Below are 16,409 nucleotides of genomic sequence, written 5' to 3'. Positions count from 1 at the left end.
CAGAGAGTGGGTAAGGGACCGTAAACCCTCCACTTTGCATGAAGCAGCTCGCCTGGCGGACGAGTAAACGGATGCCCGTAAACTAGACAGTGCTATTGGGAAGACTCCTGCCAGAGTGGAGTACAGACCAGTAGCACCTCCAACAGCTGCCGTGTATCAACCACCGACGAACCGGCCGTCAGCTCTTCCTCCACCTAACCAGTATCAGCAGCCACCCCGGTTCAACTCACGAGACTACTCCCAACCCATTAGGTGCTTTTTGTGCAAACAGTTAGGGCACAAGCGACCGGAGTGCCCGATGAACAGTGCTAACCAGGCCCAATCCTGGAGGAGACCAGCCAGCGGAAATCAGCGACCCCCTCTCCCAGCTGCTCACTGCGTAGAGGAAGAAGAATGCTGGGGCATACTACATGAGGCAGATCCTGCCCAAGCCGCTCACCAGGATGACCGACAACACCACCGCCAATTAGTCAAGGTCAACGGGAAGGTGGTCAGTGGTCTGAGGGATACAGGTGCAACCATGACATTACTGCAGAAGCACTTGGTTTTCGAGACCCAACATACTGGAGACACGGTAGCAGTGCGAGTAGCCGGAGGCGCTGTGTTTCGCTTACCCGTTGCCCGGGTACATTTGGATTGGGGAGTGGGTGCTAGACATGTAAATGTGGGGGTCATGAAGGACTTACCAGCAGAGGTCCTCCTTGGCAATGACTTGGCGCCCGTTGTTTCAGCTTTTGCTCCCATGGGTCCCACTGAAGTGGACGCTGTCACCACCCGTGCCCAGACCCGTGCCGCCGAGACCGGCCCACCTGCTGAGACCCCGACTTGTACCTTAGATCAGGCCCCTTTACGCTGGGATACCCCAGAGATGTACGGGAGGGAAACCCGGGAAGACCCGACTTTAGCGAAGTATAGGGCCAGGGCAGATTCTAGGGGAGAAGGAGTGGATGGGGAGCGCTACGAGTGGCTATACAGGATCCCTAAACCGTCCCAGAAACCGAGTACCCCTCCGCAGATTCTCAGCTGGTGGTGCCTGCAAAATAACGGCAAGAGATCCTGCAGATTGGGCATGATGTACCATTAGCTGGACATCTAGGCTCCCGACGCACAGCTCATAGGATCACCCAAAACTTCTTCTGGCCCAATTTTAACCGAGATGTGCGGGTTTATTGTAGCACGTCTGACATATGTCAACGGGTAGGTAAACGGGGGGATCACCCAAAGGCTAGGCTTCAGTCGATGCCTATCATTGGGGAACCCTTTTCCTGCATAGCCGTTGACATTGTGGGGCCACTGGCCAGGGCTAGCTCATCCGGTAAGAAGTATATTCTCACCGTGGTGGACTATGCCACCTGTTATCCAGAGGCGGTAGCGCTGTCTAATATAGAGACAGAGAGGGCTGCTGATGCCCTGGTTAAGATATTCACTAGGGTCGGGTTCCCTCAGGAGATCACTTGCAGAGACTGGGAGCGATTCCAGCCTCATCTGCTATTTGCATACAGAGAGGTGCCCCAGGAATCTACTGGGTTCTCTCCCTTTGAGCTACTCTATGGGAGACGGGTCCGCAGACCCCTGGATCTCATTAGAGGACACTGGGAGGGAGAGACAGAGCAAGAGGGAACCCCCATCATGCCATACGTTCTAGAACTCCGGGACCGCATGGAGCAACTATCCCTGATGGTCAGGGAGAATCTCCAGGCGGCCCAGGGGAAACAGAACAGATGGTACGATCGGGGTGCCCACCAGCGGGTCTTCCAGATTGGGCAAAAGGTTCTAGTGCTCAAGCCTGTGAAGATGAACAAGATGCAAGCATCTTGGCAGGGCCCGTATAAAGTATTAGCCCAGGTATGTGATACGACATTGTGGCGGTACAATCCGTTACTCCGTCAAGTATTCCCTTCTTCCCATAAAAGAAAATCACCCAATATTCCACGAGTAGAAATATCCCTGGGATCGCCAAATAATCCACACATCAGTAGCAAGAGCCGGTCTCCGTTCGCATCTAACTACACGAAAACCACCGTTCGTATGGTATAGCTGGTTACATGTGAATGTTCCCCTCATTCGGTAGATTCTATCTACCGAACGCCAGTTTGATTCGTGGAGGGGAACGTATTCATCCAGGACTTCCGTGGGGACCGGGCGTTCGCATGGTTGCCGTGCCGAAATTAGTTCCAGGCAATCCCTGCATAAGTCCCGCTGACCGCGTTCGTGAGTTCTAAGATGGCCGCCATCCTTTGTTCTCGCGTGTTCGTATGCCGAATGGCGGCCACCTAGTAGCAGTTAAGTTGCGGTTTTCTCTGTTCTAATGTTGATTGCTACCCAGGGTGTGTGGTCTCTGTTCGGTAAACGAATACATTTATTTTATACATTTTAAACCGAATAGATACAGGTATTTAAACAGCAGGGAGAGGGTTTAACTGAGGGCCCACAGGCAAGTACATGGAAAATCCTTCACAGACATATCTTATAGCCAGCTGTACAGATGAAAGGATCCAGCGATCCTTTCATGTGAACATGCTGAAGGGGTATCAGGAGAGACCAGAGGATGTTGCTGCAGTGTGTGCCCGAGCTGCCGAGAACTTACCCCTTCCCGATTTGTTAGAGAGGGACTCCTCCTCAGACTGACCAGGTTAAGCCCCGCAGAAAAGGTACAGGCGAGACAACTTCTGTGGGAGAAGCAGGCGACGTTCTCCCAAGAACCCGGCTACACTACCCTAGCCTTACACAAGGTAGAGACACCCGGACAGAGTACCCTACGACAGCCCCCTTACCGTATCCCAGAAGCAGTCCGGGAAGAAATGCGGACGGAGATACAGGAGATGACCAGGCTTGGCGTCATCGAACACTCAGACAGCCCTTGGGCCTCGCCTGTAGTCCTGGTGCCTAAGAAAGATGGGACCACCCGATTATGTGTGGACTACAGGCGGCTCAATGAACGGACCACCACTGACGCCTACCCGATGCCCCGGGTAGACGAGTTATTAGACCGCATTGCCAGGGGGCGCTATCTGACCACCATAGACCTGTGCAAGGGTTATTGGCAGATTCCCCTGGCCGAGGATGCTATCCCTAAGTCGGCATTCGTCACCCCATTTGGTCTGTACCAGTTTAAGGTCAAGCCATTTGGGATGAAGAATGCCCCGGCTACCTTCCAGCATATGGTGGATAGGCTCCTCAATGGCTTCCAGGAGTTTGCATGCGCATACCTGGATGACATTGCGGTCTTGGGAAAAACACCTGGTACACGTGGGGGTGGTTCTGGACAAGATTCGGGCTGCTGGCCTGACCCTGAAGCCAGACAAGTGCCATCTAGGTATGGCAGAAGTGCAGTACTTGGGTCACAGAGTAGGTTGTGGGAGCCAGAGACCAGAGCCCGCCAAGGTAGAAGTTGTAGCTAACTGGCCCACACCTATCACCAAGACCCAAGTGCTGGCCTTCCTGGGGACGGCAGGGTATTACCGACGCTTTGTCCCGACTACAGCACTATTGCCAAACCCTTGACTGACCTGACTAAGAAAAACTTACCTAAGCAGGTCCTGTGGTCTCCAGCTTGTGAAGCCGCGTTTCAGGCACTGAAGCAAGCTCTTGTGAATGCCCCTGTCCTGGCTGCCCCAGTCCCTAACAAACGTTTTCTTGTTCATACAGATGCTTCCATGTATGGACTGGGGGCTGTGCTGAGCCAGGTCGGGGAAGATGGAGGAGAGCACCCTGTCGCATATCCCAGCAGAAAGTTACTACCCCGGGAAGTGAGTTATGCGGCAGTGGAAAAGGAGTGTTTAGCCCTGGTCTGGGCCCTGAAGAAACTAAGCCCTTATTTGTACGGGCAGGAGTTTTCACTTATCACAGACCACAACCCCCTGGTCTGGCTTAACCGGGTCTCAGGAGACAATGGTAGACTGCTAAGGTGGAGTTTGGCGCTACAACCTTACAATTTCACCATCAGCTACCGACCCGGTAAGCAGAATGGGAATGCAGATGGATTGTCCCGGCAAACAGACGTCCTGATCCCCTCCTAGTCCAGTCATCCTCAAGTTGACCCGCCACAGGGTCAAGCCGGGTCTGACGGAGTGTTCCACAAGGGGGGAGCCGTGTGACAGACCCATCTGTATAGACCAAGACTGCTAAATTCGTCTGTCTTGCCTTATTCATGGATTTACCCGTTCGTATGCCTTTGTATAAGTGAATGGACTTTTCTGCCGAACAGAACTGCCGAACGGACGGCCACCCAGAAGAGAAGTGTGCTGCTGATTAACCTATTGATCCCAATTAGAATGTTGCGGTTAACCACAGACACTTCTCAATTAAAACCGAATACCGGGTGGTCGTCGTTCGTATGTCGACCACGAGGCGGTGGCCATTTTAAACCATGCGAAAGACCAGCGGTGTTCGGCATTGATTTCATGGAACTGAAAACGGACACTTTTTCAACCGAACACCGCTGAAGCCGTCAGCCTCCCTTCTCGATCGACAGAAGTGCACGAACACCAGCCATTCGGGAGGTTTAAAGGCACGAATGGACTTACCCCAGATAGCCTTCCCATGGAGTTAATCGCATACTGAAGAACTGTAATAGACTTTGACTCCATGGCGATTGAACTATGCGTATGGGATCTGAGCGCTATTCGCCAATAATATGCACTCAGATCCAGGCTATCTGGGGATATGTGATACGAATGGGTAGCGTTCGACAAATGCAAAGTTATATATTTTATTGTGTTTTTATGTGTTGAATGTAAAATGGCGATTTGCCTCTGTCCTGGAGATAATTGAATTACTTCTTGATTATCTCCAGAGCAGAGGGGAGGAAACCGGGATGCATTATGGGAATATTTTGTGCCTGTGTGTCTAAAAGTGCCATATGTCTGTCTGCCATTACAGTCTCCCATTTGGTCCCCTAGGGGAGTGTCCACCAAGTGGGAGACCTGCATAAATACGGGCGGGTAGCCCACAGTAAAGCCAGTTCGTGTTTTACCCTCAATGCGGAGCTTGGTCTCGTTATTGGGGGGGATTGCTACTACCAGCGACTAGAGACTGCTTATTGGAATTATTTGCCGCTTGGGAGATATTGGCGCTCGGCTGATATTGCCGGTTCGCATGATTGTAGTGAGTATGCATACAGCCTACATTATTGCGAACGGGGAGCATTCACTAAACGGCGGTTTGTACATTTCATGCTGAGGGTACCGTAACAGTGCTCATTGCATTAGAAGCAGTAATCAGAAAGAAAGGGATAGAGATATACCATTACTTGGACGATTTTCTGACTATAGGTCCATCCAGCCAGACGGTAGCACTCCACACCCAGTGGGTTGTGAATATCCTCGTGAACCATGGTTGGAAACTGAACATGGAGAAAAGTATGATGGTTCCCTCTCAGAATATTATATTCCTGGGGGCTGCCATAGATACGGTAATCGGTCAAGTGAATTTGTCTGTGGAAAGAATGGAGAGGATTCAGATGAAGATCAGGAATCTTCACTACAAGAGATGCATTACAGCACGGAAATTCATGAGCCTTATAGGTTCTCTTACATCAACTATAGGCTTGGTGAAATAGACCCAGTGGAAGATGCGTCCCATCCAGTTGCAGTTTCTAAAAGAATTCAAGACACAAGAGGACGACTGGGATCGAAATATTCCTATTTCTCCAAAAACAATAGACGACCTAACTTGGTGGGAGAAAACCAAGAACCTATCCATGGGGTTTCCCCTGGAGGATCCAACATGGATAACCGTTACTACAGACGCAAGTCTACAAGGTTGGGGTGCGCATTTGGAAAAGGATTGGATTCAAGGTTCATGTACACAGAGAGAGAGCAAGTTGCACTCAAACCTAAGAGAACTGAGAGCAATATTATATGCCCTGCAAGGCTTTCGACAAGCAATAACAAATTCTTGGGTGAGAATCCAAACAGACAACAGGGCAGTGGCCGCATATGTAAACAGACAAGGCGGAACCAAAAGCAAGGCTCTATTACAAGAAATATTTCCATTGATGGAATTTGCTCAAGACAAGCTACAGGGCCTGAAAGCAGTATATCTTCCAGGGAAAGAAAATGTTCTGGCAGACTATCTGAGCAGAACGAAAGTTCTATCAGGAGAATGGCAATTAAACCCAGAGGTATTTCAGCAGATAGCGTCAAGGTGGGGCACACCCCAGGTTGATTTGATGGCTTCGTATCGGAATGCTCAAGTCCCGAAGTTTTTTCTCTAAAGGCAGAATATCAATCAGCAGGACAAGATGCCTTTTCCCGTCCTTGGGACTTCGATCTGGGGTATGCATTCCCTCCCCTGCCTATGATTCACAGATTGTTGAGGAAAATTCGGAAGCTAAGGAAGACGGTGATTGCTACACTTCCGAGTTGGCCGAGAAGACCGTGGTTCCCACTCCTGAACAAAATGTGCTTGGGTCCTTCATGGCCTCTTCCTCCAAGAATGGATCTGTTAATACAAGGTCCAGCGATGCATCCCAATCCAAACCAATGGAAATTAGACTGTTCATTCACTGTATTTGTGCAGCCTTTTTTTTTTTTTTAATTATTTATTTTTTTAAAGAGCCTCTAGTTCCCATTATACCATGAAGAGGTTAGCATAGCTGGGGGCAAACCTAAACCCCATAGCTGTGCCTTGTTTTTCAATTGTCAAAATCTAAACAAAAAATTGTTATTTAATATTAAGTTGATCCCTTGTGTAATAAAATCGATCTGTTCTCCTGGGATAAATTTACACTTTTTTAAAAAAAAAAATTACATTTGTTTTGTTATTAAAAACTGTCTCACAACCTTTTTGGTGGGGCATGATTGTGTATAGTAACTGTACGTCGCAGGTAACTAAAATATAATCAGGATGCCACTTAAAATTTTTGAGTTAAAAAAAATAAATGTTTAGACATGGAGTGGTTTAAAAAGGCTTTAGATGTGTTTCTGCAATGTTCTGCTATGCGAGTTTTTAGACCCCTAGTAGTCATGCCAACATATTGTAATTTGCAGGGGCATTCTAAAAGGTATATTACATTTTTTGAATGACATGTAATGAAGCTCTTAATATCATCTTTGCAGAGATTATATGGCTTTAAAGGAGGAATTTTTGTGTCTTCTTTGTGCTTCTACAAGCTAAGCATGTCTTACATTTGTAGAAGCCTTTTTTTGCTGGTTAAAAGAGCATTTTTAGGGTTTATGGTTAGTCTTTCTTGTATAATTCTGTGTGAGGCATATTTTGAGATTATGGGATCACTCCTCTAAAAACTATTTTAGGTTTATCAGGTAAGATTTTCTTTAAATTGCATGTTCCCTTAAAATATCCCAATGCTTTTTTGATATGTTTTTTTTTTCTTTCTTTTTTTCATTTTAAAACTTTTACTATAAAAACCTAAAAAGATAGGTCTTTGTTATGATTGGATTTATGATACTGTAACAGTTGATTTCTGTCAAGGTGTAATAATAAGGGTAGCGATATCTTTTTTTTTTTTTTTTTAGTTTTTCTTTCAGATCACACCCTTGTTGTTGAAATACCTCATATCAGTACAGTTACGTCTTATCCTGATGAGTTTTTGGAACACTGTTTAACCATGATGGGTGGTGACAGCTAGTAAAATCTATTAAAGTATTGGTGTGTACCTTTTTTGAAGAAGGTTTTAGTATGTAGATGGTTATTTTCAACATACATTTCTTTTTTTTTTTTTATTCTTTATTTTTGCAGTGCGTATATTGGTTACAGGCATACATATGGTACCCCAACGGCATTCCATATGCAGGTTTCATGACATTAATTACAGTGGGGGTTATATAAACAATGCACTTTTTTTTTTTTGGTGAATACATAACACATTAATATAGTAAGCTAATAGGTGTCGCTTTGTGGCATAACATGTGAGGTCATACTTGCGAGTAGGTTATTTATGCTGATACAACTTTAGAGTAGTACGCCTTTGGTGCTCTAGCTGTTTACACCGCAAGTACATTCAGTTTATGCTAAAGGATCAGAGACTCTTCCTCCCTCTGCTCTAACAAAACTACATTGTCCTGTGGCCCAATAAAGCAAGCCAATTAAATACACAGTAAGACGATCTGTCATAAGGAGAAGCGTATCAGGGAAGCAGGTGGTTGTCTCCAGGAGCTAGGATCGGCTGCGGGATGTCCAAGGATGTTTAGCCAGTTCCCAATGGGTGCTGGATTGGGGTAAGTCCCTGTAAGCTCGTACCTGGGCGGCATGGCGGGGTCCGGTGGGTATGTTTTCTTCCGACGCGCCTCTTGTTTGAGAGTTCACCCGATTGGATTAAGGTAGCACGGTAGTCCCGGTCGGGGTTCCCTCTGCGTGGCGTGTGGTATGCGGCGTCGTACCGCGGTGTAAGTCCCCTCACGGGATGTCCGTCGGCTGGCTCGCCGTCGAGCAAGTCATTTTGCTGGGTGCTTGGTGGATTGTGTAGCCGCCTCTCCAGCCTCTCTCCCATGCGTGGTAGATAGGTCTAGGTAAGTAGAGTTGTATTCCATGCTCTTCCATAGGTCTCGGCATGTGAGGACAGATTCGGCGGGCAAGTGTGTTTGTCTGCGTTTCCAGGCTGTCTTGTGATCGCAGTTTGGAGCTTGGCGGCCATCTTGGGCCCGACATGCGGTCTGTATTACAGGCGGGAGACTCAAGATGCAGGCTTAGTAGTTTAGTTCTCGAGGTTATAGACCGGGATCACCCCCCCGGTCCATAGGGGGGGAAACGGGGCCGGCACCCCCACGGGCCCGACTCTAAGCCCCGGGCAGTGAGCGGTAGGGCAGCGGCCGTCCAGCGAGGGCCACCGTTGCCGGCAGGTTTTGTGCCAAATTTCGCCTAAATATGTCGTTTGCTGATGTTTGGCCGCGGGAGCTGGTCCTGCATGCGACCAGCCGGCTCGGCGGTCCGGCCCCGCCCCCCTTCAACATACATTTCTAAAGCAAGGAATTGGACTTTAGTAGTACTGACTTCTGTATTAAGTTTGATACCCCTGTCATTTAGAAAGAATAAAAATTAATTTAAATTCTCTTCTGTGCCCTCTCAAATAAAAAACAGGTCATCTATATACCTTCGATCTAAAACAAGATGTGTATTCCATTTAGAATTTGACCAAATAAGAGTCCTCCTAGTCATCCATAAAAAGGCTGACATAGCTTGGTGCTACCTTGGTACCCAGGGCGGAGCCTTTCTGTTGAAGATAAAAACAATCATATAAAACCAAAAATAAAAATTATTTAAAATGTCCAGGCCCTCTAATATAAAATTAGTGAGGGTCAAAGGGATGCTGCCATTAATTTCTAGAATCTTCATGGCTGCTCGTACCTGATTGTGGGGAATAATTGGATAGAGGGACTGGACATCACTTGTAACTAAAATATCATTTTGTTGCCATTTAAAATTGTTTAAAATTTGTAGAAGGCGTTTAGGTATGATCGCATCTTAGAAACATAGGGTTAAAGACTGGTATGTAAAGATTCGGATAGGTTTGATCAAATTGAGGTTTAAGCCTGATACTATAGGGCGCCGGGAGGATTTTTTTCATTTTTGTGGATCTTGGGTAGAAAGTAGAGGACTGGTATGGTCAGGTGCATGGTATTCATAAATGTATATTCATTTTTATTCATAACCTGTGTCTCAAGTCCCTTATTTAAAAAGCCAGTTAAAAGGTTTTTAATATTAGGTGTGGAATCAGATAAAAGTTTTTATATACAGAAGTATTGTTTAACTGAGAAAGGGCTTCATTCATATACATGTCTGTCTGAGGATAAAATAAGTAGCCCACCCCTTTATCTGCGGGTTGATAAAGATAGTTATCATAATTAAGACTTTCTATAGCTTATTTTTTTTTTGTGTGTGTGAAATGAAAATTTTAAAATTTGATTCTAATTTTCTTTAGATCTTTAGTGACTAATTTTTTGAAGATGTCTTGGCGCTGGATTTAAAATGTGACGCATAAAAAGTGGAAGAGGGTTTTAGATTAGTGCATTCATTTTGAGGAGAATTGGCAGGATTAGCTACATTTTGGTTGGTATGACTAGAATAAAACCTTTTTTAAGTGTGGCTTTTCACACAAATTTATTGATATCAATAAAAGCCGAGAAGTGGTTAAACTTGTGGGTTGGGGCATATTTAAGGCCTTTGCTTAGGACTGCCAATTCGTCACATTTAAAACTCTTTGGGATAAATGAAAGATGCCGGAGTATGAGTTAGATGGCTGGGCGTCCCTTCTCCCTTTATTGTACTCTTCTCCGGCTTTTTCTTCCTCTAGTGTAAGACTTATTTTCCTCCTCTTGTCTTCTATGGTGTGTGATATGTGTTTTAAGGTCTCTATTTCTAAAAAAAAAAAAGGTCATCTGTGTCAGTGTAGTCTGATGTGTAGAACCAATTTCTTTTTATGCGTTCGTTTAGTGATAGGGGAGATTTGTCTGTTAGGAGTTTTTGGTTTCAGATAGGGAGTAGTAGTGGTCCTTTTACTTTGGGGTTGTGGTGAAATGTAATTTTGGACCTACATGTTATTGAAGCCCATGGAACAGCAAGCTAGGTGGAATGGGCCTTGACAGACCTAGGATGCAGGCATATGGAAGAAGGGGTGGTTTGATTGGTAGATGTCAGTTAAGGGGAGCGGCCTAGAATGCGCATATAAATATCGGACATTTTAAGTTTAGGTTCCATTTTAATTTGAAATCCTTTACCTTCTAGTAGCTGTTGCTGTCTGTTTGGTGGGGGATTTCTTCTTATGTCTTTTTCAGATGGATTCCTTTGCAGCTGAGAGGGGTATGGAGGCGTTCCTGGATGGTGTCAGGGCAGCGGTTCATCAGCATGGAGTGGCATGGATGGAGCAGCGACTGGGAGCGGCACTGGATATGGCGGTACCTTCTGTGACGCAGGCGTGCAGGACATCCCGGCAGACTAAGCCGCCGCAACGTCTCACCCAGAGACCAGTACCGGAGTGGTGAGGGGTCGAAGCCCTTTAGCAGGCGAGCCAGGGGGCAGTGCAGCGACCGGTGGTGATCAGACCTGGGCTCGAGGAGGTCGTGGACGCAGCTCGGCGGCCGGCAGGACTTCAGGAACAGTGGCTACAGTAGGCCCCTCGCCTGCGGGGGGTGCTGCTGGGAACAAGGAACAGCCATTTGGTCAGAGCACACCCGGTGAGTCGCCCCCTGGGGCTGTTAAGGTGCAAAGGGGAAGAAAGCGGGGGTTGGTGGACGAGGCCCCCTCTACCCAGTCAGGTTCTGATGAGGATGGGGCGGCCAGAAGGGGCTTGGGCAGCGGCGAATTCCTAGCACCCTCAGGGAATTCCAGGGTAAGAAGTGAGGCATCCTGGGCACTCAGCAAGGTACGGCAAGGGCAGGCTAGGCCGCAGGCATCCCCTTCCAGAGCGCAGCAGCCACAGGTGGCAGGCCAGAGTGAGTTGCACAAGGCGCTGGTGACAGGTGGCTGCATCACAGCAGGGCGCAGCATGGCCCCTTCCCCGAGTGGCACGGGTATAGGGTGCTGGAGATCAACTGACCAGAGGGTGGGCATGGACAGCGGCACTCAGGACGGAGATGCCAGGGCCTCAAGACAGCGTAGGTCTAGCGGGGTGGGCAGGAGGTCTTCTAGCCATCACTCCAGGAGCAATCGGCGGAGCAGGCAACGTAGTAGCAGCGGGGAGTCTTTTGCTAGTCGCTGCTGTGATTTCGCAGGGGAGTCAGTTAGCGGGGGCTCCCCTGATAGGCGGCGCAGAGGAGTTTCGGGTGATCGTTGCAGGCCTCAGGACGGCGGGGAGTTCCGAGCGGCTTCGGCAGGACCCTCTCATGGCGGAGTTCGGGTAGCAGCCCCAGGATCGGTTGCACCATGGGGTTTGGCTGGTGAGTCCAACCTTACACCACACTCGGGAGGGTTTAAAATCTTTTCTTGCATCTTGGAGTTTGGGTTCTGATAGAGGGGCTTCCTTTAGCAAGGTCTGGTTACCAGGGTCGACAGGACTAGGGTCTGGGGAGCAAATACTCACAGGAGTGGCAGGGAGTAGTACAGGCGAGGCAGTGGCAGCGTCGTTGGCGTCGGCGGCCACAGAAGTGGTAGCCGAACGGGATTTGCTTTTGGCTGATATTCCTGATGCAGCACGTCAGAATGTGCATGTGTCGTTTGCGGGTCCTTAAGGGTGCCATCTCAAATCGGAGGTAAAGGAAAAATTGTGGAAAGGGGAGTTTGTGGAGATCTTCTCGCTTCTTCCATTAGAGGAATACTTAGACCTGAAGGAGGAAGATAAAAAGGATTCTAAGAAGGAAGAGGAAGAAAAACGGTGGCGGTATAGGAAAATCCCGAAAACTTTCGGGAATTGGCTGCGAGCCTTTTGCATCCTGGCGAGTGTCCTGGGTGAGAAGGCGCCTGAGAAATGCTCTCAGTTCTTGAGGGTAGCGCAGACACTATTAGTGGGCTGCTGTGTCGAGGGAGGGTGGCGGAACTCGGACCGGTGTCAGTTGTTTTCCGCGGCTGCAGGTAGTGGAGACACTACGGGATTGAGGGAGGTGACTTTGGAGTAAGCACACGAGTAAAGGAAAGGGATCACTGTTGATTTCATTTGAACTGTGATGCATGCACTGTATTTCAATTGTACTGTTGTTTTGTTTGTGTAATTAGGAGTTATTTAAACTCCTGTGTCTGTCTCTAAGGATTTTTCCTTGCCTTTTCCCTTTTCTATACTTCCTATATTATTATTCTATCCTCTCCTATTTCTATTGTGAGAGAAGTGATTGGTCACACACTTCTCACCTCCAATTAGTGACTAGTCTACGTTTTGGGAAGACGCACTGGGGGGGGACCCACCCCTCTCGAGTGTCAGTCCACCATTGTAGACACTGTTTAAAACCTTTTCCCCCTATATCTGGGACGCCTGTATAGGAGGGGAATGGAACAGGGTTAGAAAAGCCCAATAAGGGCTGGCTAGCGCGTGTGATCTAGTTGAAGATAGAGATTGCATTAAATTTTCTGAAGTGCTTTTAACCTGAACTCCATGTGTCAGTGTGAGCTTACTTCTGCGTATACGCAATTTAATCATCTCAGATTTGGACAGGAACAGATAGACATTTAAACATATTTGTTTATTACCAAAGTGTACCAAAATGTTTAAATGTCTATCTGTTCCTGTCCAAATCAATAAAATTAAATTGCGTATATACGCTGAAGTAATTAAGTCTGACACACAAGGTTCAGGTTAAAATAACTTCGAGAAAATTTATTGGCAAGTGATTAAAAAGCGGACGCGCAGGTCCTTTTAAGAGACATTTTACGTCATCATTGATTATTAGAATATCAGCAAATAAACATCATTAATTGGATTAATTGTTAAGTGTCGGGATTAGTGTCCACCTATCAATATTATTAATTGGCTCAAAAACTAAGTGGTTAGTCCCGTGTCCACCCACCAAGAGGTGGGATTGTTCTGGACACGGGTGGGGGTGATGTGGGATTATTTAAAAAACCTTATTGTACTTGTATTCAATTATTGCACTAACTCCATTTTAACTTTATACCGTGACAATCCTCCATTTTGTCCTCCTAACCTGACTTCTTCAATCCTCCATTTTGTCCTCATAACCTAACTTGTTCATTTCAAAACTACCTTACATGACAAAATTTCCCAGCACATCTAATACAATAGAACAAAGACTGTATTTTCTATAAAGACATGATTAACACAGGAATTGCTGACTTTTCCTTAGATTTGCAACATAGTATAGTTTGAAGGCCATGAGAACACAGTAGTAATGAAATGTTCTATTCATAAGAGACCTTGCACCTGGCCACGAGGCCTGAGATCACCGACCGTGTAAAATGACGCTCAAGACCCCTTGTCCCCCACCCGTGTCCAGAACAATCCCACCTCTTGGTGGGTGGACACGGGACTAACCACTTAGTTTTTGAGCCAATTAATAATATTGATAGGTGGACATTAATCCCGACACTTAACAATTAATCCAATTAATGATGTTTATTTGCTGATATTCTAATGATCAATGATGACGTAAAATGTCTCTTAAAAGGACCTGCGCGTCCGCTTTTTTATCACTTGCCAATAAATTTTCTCGAAGTTATTTTAACCTGAACCTTGTGTGTCAGACTTAATTACTTCAGCGTATATACGCAATTTATTTTATTGATTTGGACAGGAACAGATAGACATTTAAACATTTTGGTTTACTGCTAAAAAGTACCATAACAACTTGGCGCCCAACGTGGGGCATCGGGCTATGTCCGGCCGGTGAGCCGTCCTAAGGAAGACAAGGGTGGACGGAGGAATCCAGGGGGAAGGAAAGGAGACTGATCACCTCCAGGTACACGGTAGAGACTTCTGCAGAGCCACCGGTATGTTCCGGCCCCTTTGATTGACCCGTCCACGTGTCTGTGACTGCTTCCCGGGAGGACATCAAAGACAGGTAATATCTTGCCCGGTGTCTCGTTACTCATTTGTTTACCTGCATTTTAGTCTATCTGTTGCCTGGGTGTGTTTGAATTGTGTTTGAATTGTTTGCCTGTTTCCCCATTTTGAGATAAAGGGGGGGTGGACCTGCAGGCGATTTGCCTGGGGTTCTGTCTTGCTTGTTTTCCCCTTTTTGGGATAAAGGGGGGTGGACCTGAGGGGACTTGCCTGGGTCTTCGGTTTGTCTGTTTATCTGTTTGTATTTTACCCCTTTTGGGATAAAGGGAGGTGGACCTGTGGATGCGTTCCTGGGGGTCTTCTTTGCCTGTTTACCTCTTTTAGGAGCCTCGTGGCTGTGGCTGTAAGGAAAAAGGGGATTGTTGGAACTGTGGATTTTGTGTAGACTCATAATTTCCTGTGATCCTTCTGGTGACACTCTGAGAGCCCAGCTAGCCTCATTGTGCACGTGGTAACCCACAGTTTCGAGTACTGGGGCTAGTGGAATTCCAAGTTTGGTAACCACTGTCCCGAGTACCGAGGCTGGGGGGATTCCAGTTTTGGTAAACCTCAGCTTCGGCTGGGGGGATTCCAGTTTTCTTTTGGTAACCACAGCCCTGAGCGCTGGGGCTGGTGGAATTCCAGTTTTCTGTTTATTTGTGGTAGGGGACTTAGTCTTGTGGCAGGGGACTCTGTTTCCTGGGGGGATTCAAGTAGGCATTGCTTGTTTTCCGCATCACGTGGTAGTGAGACTTATAAGTGGGTTTTATAGGGGCACTACGGGAGTGAGGATAGAGGTGGCCACATTCTTGTGGACTGCTGTGCAGAGGGAGGCTGACGGAACTCGGACCGGTGTCAGTTGTTTTCCGTGGCCGCTGGTAGTGAGACTTATGCAAGTCATTCTCCGAGCGGAGACACTACGGGGTTGAGGGAGGTGACTTTGGAGTAAGCACACGAGTAAAGGAAAGGAATTACTGTTGATTTCATTTGAACTGTGATGCATGCACTGTATTTCAACTGTATTGTTGTCTTGTTTGTTTAATGAGGAGTCTCATGTACTCCTGTGTCTGTCTCTAAGGATTTTTCCTTGCCTTTCATCTTTTCTACACTTTCTATATTATTATACTATCCACTCCCATTCCTCTTAAAAGAGAAGTGATTGGTCACACACTTCTCACCTCGCTCCAATCCGTGTCTACCACCCCGGGTAGGCGGATTCAGTGACTAGTCTACGTTTTGGGAAGACGCACCTGAGAAAGTCCCACGATTCTCGGGTGGCAGTCGAGCATTGTAGACGTTCCTGTTCAATTTTCCTTCTCTCTCTCTATATCTAGGACGCTGGTATAGGGGTAAAGGGACTATGGGACAGGATTTAGATAAGCCCAGCAAGGGCTGGTTAGCATGTGATTTAGTAGAGAACAGAGAGGGTGAAGAGATGGTTAAAGGTGTTGAAAAGATTGCAAAAGTATGTAAAATTGCTGTACCGACATGTGGGAGATTGCAACCAGAAAGTTGGCGCAAGTTACTAGCAGAAATGAAAGGCAAGCTTACAGATAATGGTTTATTAAAGACTGCCGAAGCATGGTACAGAGTAGCGAAGGCTATTCAGTTAGAAGGTTGGGTTGAAGAAGAGATAAATCACAAAGGTGTGAAATTGTTTGTGTATCATAAAAATTGTGTTGCTGGGGTTTTCCCTCAGCCAGCGCCCCAAAATGGCGCCCAGGGGATGTCTATCCCCAAGGTTCAGTCAGCAATAGGTGATGGCCAGCTGACTATGTTCCCCGCTCCCAATCCTCCCGAATCCCATCCCATCACCTCCCCTGTCTGCCCGGTCCTGAATTCTGATGGATCTTTCTTTACCCCTTCCCCTTCTCTAACGGTCCCATCATCCTCAGCCATCCCCACGCTCCCTTCCATGCCTAATCCTAACATCTCATCTGCCACCTCCTCCCTGCAATCCCTCTCTATGGTTAATCCCCTTCCATCAGCACCCGCCCAACTAACTACCCCTCCCTCCCATGCTACG

This window comes from Pelobates fuscus, chromosome 7, assembly GCF_036172605.1.
Source record: "Pelobates fuscus isolate aPelFus1 chromosome 7, aPelFus1.pri, whole genome shotgun sequence".
Lineage (NCBI taxonomy): Eukaryota > Metazoa > Chordata > Amphibia > Anura > Pelobatidae > Pelobates > Pelobates fuscus.
Note: the sequence above shows the minus strand (reverse complement) of the source record.